Here is a 7,313-nt window from a genome sequence, read left to right as displayed (position 1 = left end):
TTCTTTACCACCGGCCACTGAATCTTCTACGAAGACGTCACGCGAAGGCAAAATGTGAACATCCTCATTTCTATTTTCATTAATCATGGAAAACGACGTTTTCCACACTATTATGTTTACCATTGACTCAACAATATGACAAGAGATTGCTTTTACAGGAACCTTATCTGACAATTTTTTGCTGTTACCGAGTATCTTCCGTCCAATTAATAGTTTGTGGATATTGGTGTACACCTTCTATTATGACATAATGATCATAACATAATCATTGACGATTTGAATAAAATAAATAATTGTATGAGATTTATTATATTACTTTTTTCCAAATACCACGTTTATAAATATTGATTTCTAGAATCTTTAACATAAAACTTAGAAAAATTAAATTAGCTAGAAAATAAGAGAAATGAATAAGAGAAATGCGAAGTCACACTGTTTACTCCGAATTTAGGTAATCAATTAAATTTATGAGTGAGGTATAAGATATGTGGTTGAACTTTAATCTATTTGGTTGAGCTTTAATCTATTTGGTTGAAAAAAGATAAATATGGGTATGCTATGAATAAGTGAATAATAATCGATGGTTTGCACTGAATATATGTATTTGATAATATATAAATATTGTTCAATTGAATAAAGCTAAAGAATAACACACTGAATCCGGACCAAAATCAGAGAATGAGAGGGGGAGATTTTATATATTTTGCTATTACAATATTCTAGAACTCAAGAAGCCAACCTCTGAAAGTAAAGTAATGCCTCCCATTTATAGTTTTGCCTTATGGGCCTCATACAACATAAAGCCCTTTTGAATAAAGAAAAACCCTAAAAGGGATAAGGTTGGGTCGTACGGTCTGACACCCGTACGATTGGCAGTACAATGTGGCAGAACTGTATTGACGCGTGGCAATTGTGTAACGAATCACCCGGACCAACGGCCACGATCAACCGGACCAACGACCACGATCAACCGGGCCAACGACCACGATCAACTCGGTTATGGAGAAACCCGACCAAACGATGTCCTTTGCTTTCTTCGAATCAAGCACTCCTCTGGTCCTGAAAGACAGTCTTCATGCTCGTGTTTTTTTCTTTCTTCCCTCGGTCTCCGGCCTTACCGGTCTAGCATATATTCGATTTTTACCGTATACAGATAGTCCCCACACTTTCCGGACCGTAGTTTTATCGGAGTAACGGGAAGTGGATGAATCAAGAAACCGGTGGCTCCATTTGTTCGTTGCTATCTTTTCATTTTGGCGGGAACAGTTGCGTCACGTCTCCCTGTCATCGGCCACATGTCTCATCCTGGATGGTCAGCACTGACAACCGCCATAACGCATGTCGTTTCAAGTCACTTCTCATTAATTATGGGACACGTGGCACTGCCCGGTTGGCTGGGATCTGTAACCGCCTCGATCCCATATATATAAAATGCCTTCCCCCTCTTCATTTTTTGCATTTCACGCATTCACTTCATTTCTCCTCCATCTTATTTCTTCACTTCACTTTATTCTCTCTTCATTTCATCACCTCTAATCATCCTCCATCTCAAGTTTTCTGCTGATTCAATCGTTTATCCCTTTTGATTCATCGCTTATATTACGTGAACAGAAACAACTCTGCCAACTTCTTCACTAACTGTTTTTGTTTAGTGTGTGTTGCTGCTGCTTCTTCTTACTTTTTACCATTTTGAATTCTTCCTTGACTGTTCCCTCACTCCTATTTTTTAACTTCCCCTTCGAATTTGCCAAATCTCTTTTTTCATAACCTCCAAATGTCTGCTAACACCCAAACCACCTCCCATGATGTTCCCTCGGTTTCTTCTCAAGGAACCGAGCCAACTTCTCAACCCAAGGGGAAGATCGCCTTCGAACCCACTTCTTTGGACATTGTACCGTCGAAACCTAACTATAAGAAAGATTTCGAGGTTTAGAAACCTTCTCTGGTTTCCGATAGAGGGTTTGATATGAGGCGGTATTCCTCGTCCATTACTGAGGATAACTCGATTTAGTCCGGGCTGGTTGCAGATGGGATAACCGTCCGGTTCAAGTTTTTGCCCCCGGACCAGATGAGTTAGTCACCGACTATCGGGAAGGCTTCTTGTACGTTTATACTTATCCTTTCACCCTCAAGCTCGACCCCCCGATCGATCTGGTCATTTTAGATATGTGCCGGACTTACAATGTAACCCTGGCCTAGATTGGTCCGATTGTATGGAGGACCGTGGCCTGCCTCTGGCTGTTGGCCAATAATATGAAAAAGGAGTTCACGCTGGCCCACTTCATACGGTTGTACTCCCCGAGGTTATTCCGGGGTGGTGTAATAAAACTCGCTAAGCGAAGCATGAATCCAATTTTTTCAAAAATGGACGAAGATAGAGACCGGGGCTGGTTGGAGCGTTATGTCCTGGTGAGGACCACAAACATAATTCCGGCCAACTACATGCCCTTTTCGGAGCGGTGGAATGATAATCGTAAGTCTCAATTCTTTTAATAATTACTTTTGAATGTTTTGTCAAACACTAGTTCTTCCACATTGTCACTACTTGTCCTCTTCTTTATACCAGCCATGGGTTGGATACCTCCGACTATCCGGAGCATCAACGAATGGGTTACTACTCTCCTCAGCCAACATACCCACGAAGCTCGGACATGGGGACTCCTTTTGTGTGGCCGATGGGTCGCTCAAAACCACGGTAATACTTTGCTTCTATCGGTATTCATGGCATTCTCTACCTCTCCTTTGTGTAACATCTTCGGCTTTCAGGTTTGCCCAAGGGCTCAGTGGACCCGAGATCGGAATCAGTAGTTGCACCCGTTACGTTGGCACCCGAGTTCGATTCGGCGGGTACATCCCGTATTCTTACTGCCATCAACAAGAGAAAAAATCCCTCGGACAAAGGGCAGAAACCGAAGAAGAGGGCGAGGAGCGTCATTCGGACTTTAAGAGACGAAACAGAGCCCGAGCTCTTCGTCCGGAGGATCGGTGTGACCCCTCCCGTTGCTTCTATTCTAGAGGAGGGTGCCACCATTTCATCACTCCCTCCAGCCGGGGATGGACCGTCAGCTCCGGCCTTGCACACAAGTGGGGAAGAAATTCATTACCCGATTCCTCTTCGGTCGATTGAATTTGTTGATATTTCAGGTGATGGTTCCTCCGAGAAAATTCCCCTGCAAAGGACCAGAAGTTCCAGGTGTGCTCCCGAGACCGATCTGAGAGCTAAGCCGGTCCCCAAGATCGAAGTTCCAGTAGATGTGAGCCCACTGCCCGGGTATGAGACCGGTGCACCTTTCGAGATCCCTGCCTCTACCGAGGCTGCTGAGGCCGGCCTGAGTTCTCCAACTCCATCTTCAAGGTTGGAAAACTTTGATGACATGTTCTCGGACACTCTTCCTGCCGGTTTTGGACATCTCCCGATCCCTCGAGCCACGAGGGCCGCTAACCGGACCACCGAGAATGGAGCTAGGGATAGCCTGGTGCGTGTCTTCCCGACCCCAAGCGTGGAGCCCAGGAGGACCAGATAGGCTGTGATCACTGTTCCCAAGGACTGCAACTTTTTGTCTCGTCCGGTGGGTGTGGCAAGCTACCTGAGGCCCCTTGTCTCGGACTTGGACAAACGGAAGATGAACGGAGTCCCTTGGCAATTTCTCATTAATGAGGGCAAGCACGCGGGAAATCGAGTAAGTTTACCAGCCATCCTTGCGTAATTCATTGAGAATTTCAGTTACTCGTTTATCCGAGTTTTAATTTGCTTTTTTTACAGAGTGTGGTGCTTGTAAACGAAGCCTTCGTCCGTGCTCAGCAGGAGGTTGACGATCTCAAGGGCCAGCTGGATGCCCAAGGTCGAGAAACGGAGAAGTTCCGGCACCTTTTGCGGGTGAAGGAGGACGAACTGAACCGAGCAGTTACTCTTTGCAACCTTCAACCCGAGTTCGATGCAGCGATGGCCGAAAACCTTTGATTAAAGGATGAGTTGGCCGAGATGGTCGAAAATAACCGGCTTCTTAAAGCGGACAAAGTCGGCCTTAGCCAGGACAACGCTCGTTTTTCCTCAAGGCTTGGTGAGCTCGAAACCACCATCTCTCAACTCCGGGAGGGAGCTGGACTCGGTCAAGTCCGATGCCATGAGCATGGCCTAAAGGCATCGGCTGCTCGAATCTGAGAGTGCCAAGTACAAAGAACGGATGACGATGTTTGAACGGAAAGTAGAGAACAAGGCCCGGATATGTGATGAGCTGAAAATCGAACTCGAGGAGACGGCCGATGCTAATGACCTTCTCAAGGCCGAGCTCGAGTCGGCCACTCAAGTCCCAAGGGTCTTCGAGGAAAAGCGGGATGAACTGGTGGCAAAACTAGCCCAGGCTGAGGCCGATTTGGCAGAAGCCCTTAGGAGTGTAGAGGCTGCCGAGGCTCATACTACGATTGTTGTGGAGTATAAACGGTGGAAGTCTCGGAGGATCACCCTTGAGAAAGCCGGGCATGGTTTTGCGGATCTTCCGGTCCTGACACTCGAAGCTAAAAGAGTCGAGAAAGAAGCTAAGAGAGCCCTCGAGACTGACTCCGACGACTCCGAGCGGACAGTGTCCGAACACTCCGGATCCAGCCATACCGGATAGACCAGGGCCTGTACTTAGCCTTTTGTTTTTTGCCTTTGTAGGGATTTCCGATGTAAAAACCTTTATATAAATGGAATATGCATTGTTTCTTGATTTTCTTGATTCTTTTGTTTGAATGTCTGTTATGACTTTTTCCCGAATTGTCGGTCCATTTTAAGGACAAGCAGACTCGGAGTCATTATTCCGCACTGTGCCTGAGTATTGGCTTTTCTCTTCGTCCGGTACGTTTTGTCCGGGAATTTGATCGAGTTTTTTGCCCGTGGGACTTAGCTAATGATTTGTGAATTCAGACGTCTCCGAATCACGATAGGCATTTTTAGGGCCGGTATTTTTTGGCTATTTTTTAGGACCGGTGTTCTTCGGACACCCGAATCCTAGCCTTAGCAAAATTTGATATAGCAGTCCCCATTCGAGGGAGTTTAAAGATTTTGGCTCGATTCACTGTGTCCTTGTTGCCTTTGTCAAATTTCGACCGTAGTGCCTGGAATAGGGTATATGAATGAAGCAATGCCGAAATACGGCGATAATCACCGGGGTAGGGTGTTTTAGCAAGAAAACATCCGAAAGAAGACATCTGAAATACCGTAATTCGAACTTTCGATAATTTTTGTATTGCAAGTGTTTGTACATACATGATATGAGAATTTTGTTTCCTTCTGCTTTTGCCGCAGCAAATACTAAATGGACACGATTCATTCTGATTGTTTGGTCCTTACATCGAAACCTAATGCAGAAGGTCCGGTCTTGTTTTGTTGAGCTCCTCCATTTTTCACTAACCGGGATAATCCTCGATGTGGGTATAATAGTCCCCTAGTGCTTGTCCGAGCTGCAAGATCGGGCAAGCGCTATTAAGCCCCCACTCGTAGGACGTGACCCCGAGTTTCCGCGCGTTTGTCCTTGTCTTTGTCAAGTAACACGTCGTACTTGTTTCCTCCTTAAAAACCTTGTCGGAAAAGAGTGCAACACGCGTTTTCAGACCTAGTTCCTACTTTTATCCGGTACTTGACTTCCTGCCAAAAAGAAAAAGGTTAATAAACACGAGGTGTCCATACCTTAGCAGTAGTATCTCTTCAAATGAGCCACATTCCAGTTATTGCGCAACCGTTGCCCGTCCATGGATTCCAGCTGATACGATCCTTTGCCCGTTACCTTGGTTATATTGTACGGTCCTTCCCAGTTCGGACCCAGTTTTCCTTCGTTGGGATTCTTGGTGTTCAAGGTAACTTTCCGAAGCACCAAGTCCCCAACTTGGAAATGTCAAAAATTGGCTCTCCGATTGTAGTACATTTCCATTCTCTGCTTTTGGGCTGCAATACAGACCAACGCGTTTTCGCGAAGTTCATCCGTGAGATCGAGTTTTACGGCCATGGTCTCCTCGTTTGACTCCTCGGTGTTATACCTGCATCGGAGTCTCAGTTCACCAACTTCTACGGGAATAAGGGCTTCGGCCCCGTAGACCAACGAGAAAGGTGTTTCTCCCGTGCTTGATTTCGATGTGGTTCTGTAAGCCCACAATACCTCCGGTAGTACTTCCCTCTAGTGATGCTTTGACGCTTCAAATCTTTTCCTCAAGTTTTGAATTATTGTTTTATTCGTGGATTCCGCCTGTCCGTTTGCACATGGGTGATTTGGAGTTGATACGATTTTCGTGATCTTCAACCCTTCGAGGAAATCATTGACTTTGCCGCCCACGAACTGAGGACCATTATCACAAGTTATCTCGGCCGGGATGCCGAAACGACAAATAATGTGGTCCCATATGAAGTCGATGACTTCCTTCTCTCTAATTTTTTCGAAGGCCTGCGCTTCAACCCATTTGGAGAAATAATCAATCATAAACAAAATAAAATGGGCTTTACCTGGTGCCCATGGCAATGGACCAACAATGTCCATTCCCTATTTCATGAAGGGCCAGGGTGACACCACCGAATGCAGCAACTCCCCGGGTTGATGAATCATCGGGGCATGTCTTTGACATCCGTCACATTTTCGGACAAAATTCTTTGAATCTTTCTCCATCCGGTTCCAGTAGTAGCCGACTCTGACAATTTTTCGGACCAAGGCTTCAGCACCGGAGTGGTTGCCGCAGGTCCCCTCATGCACTTCTCTCATCACATACTCCGTTTCTCCGGGACCCAAACACTTGGCCAGGGGTTCGAAGAAAGATCGTCGATACAATTGGCCTTCTACCAAGCAGAAACGCGCAACTTTTGTCCTTAGTGATCGTGATTCTTTTGGGTCACGCGGGAGCTTTCTATCTCGCAAGTAGTCGACGTATTTGTTGCGCCAATCCCAAGTTAAACCCATTGTGTTTATTTCGGCATGTTCGTTTTCTATTGCCGAATTCATCAAGTGTACCGTAGTCCCGTGGTTGATTTCTTCCCCTTCGACTGAAGACCCCAAATTGGCCAATGCATCGGCTTTGCTGTTCTGCTCTCTCGGTATATGTTGCATGGTCCATTCTTTAAACCGGTGTAGTATCACTTGAATTTTTTCCAAATACCTTTGCATCCGTTCGTCCTTGACCTCGAAGACGCCATTCACCTGGTTAACGACCAAAAGAGAATCGTACTTTGCCTCGATTATTTTGGCCCCCATACTCCAGGCTAATTCCAAACCTGCAATTATAGCCTCATACTCGGCTTCATTGTTAGTCAATTTAACAGTTCTAATGGATTGTCGAACGACATCCCCGGC

Source organism: Lycium barbarum, chromosome 11, assembly GCF_019175385.1.
Source record: "Lycium barbarum isolate Lr01 chromosome 11, ASM1917538v2, whole genome shotgun sequence".
Taxonomy (NCBI): domain Eukaryota; kingdom Viridiplantae; phylum Streptophyta; class Magnoliopsida; order Solanales; family Solanaceae; genus Lycium; species Lycium barbarum.
Note: the sequence above shows the minus strand (reverse complement) of the source record.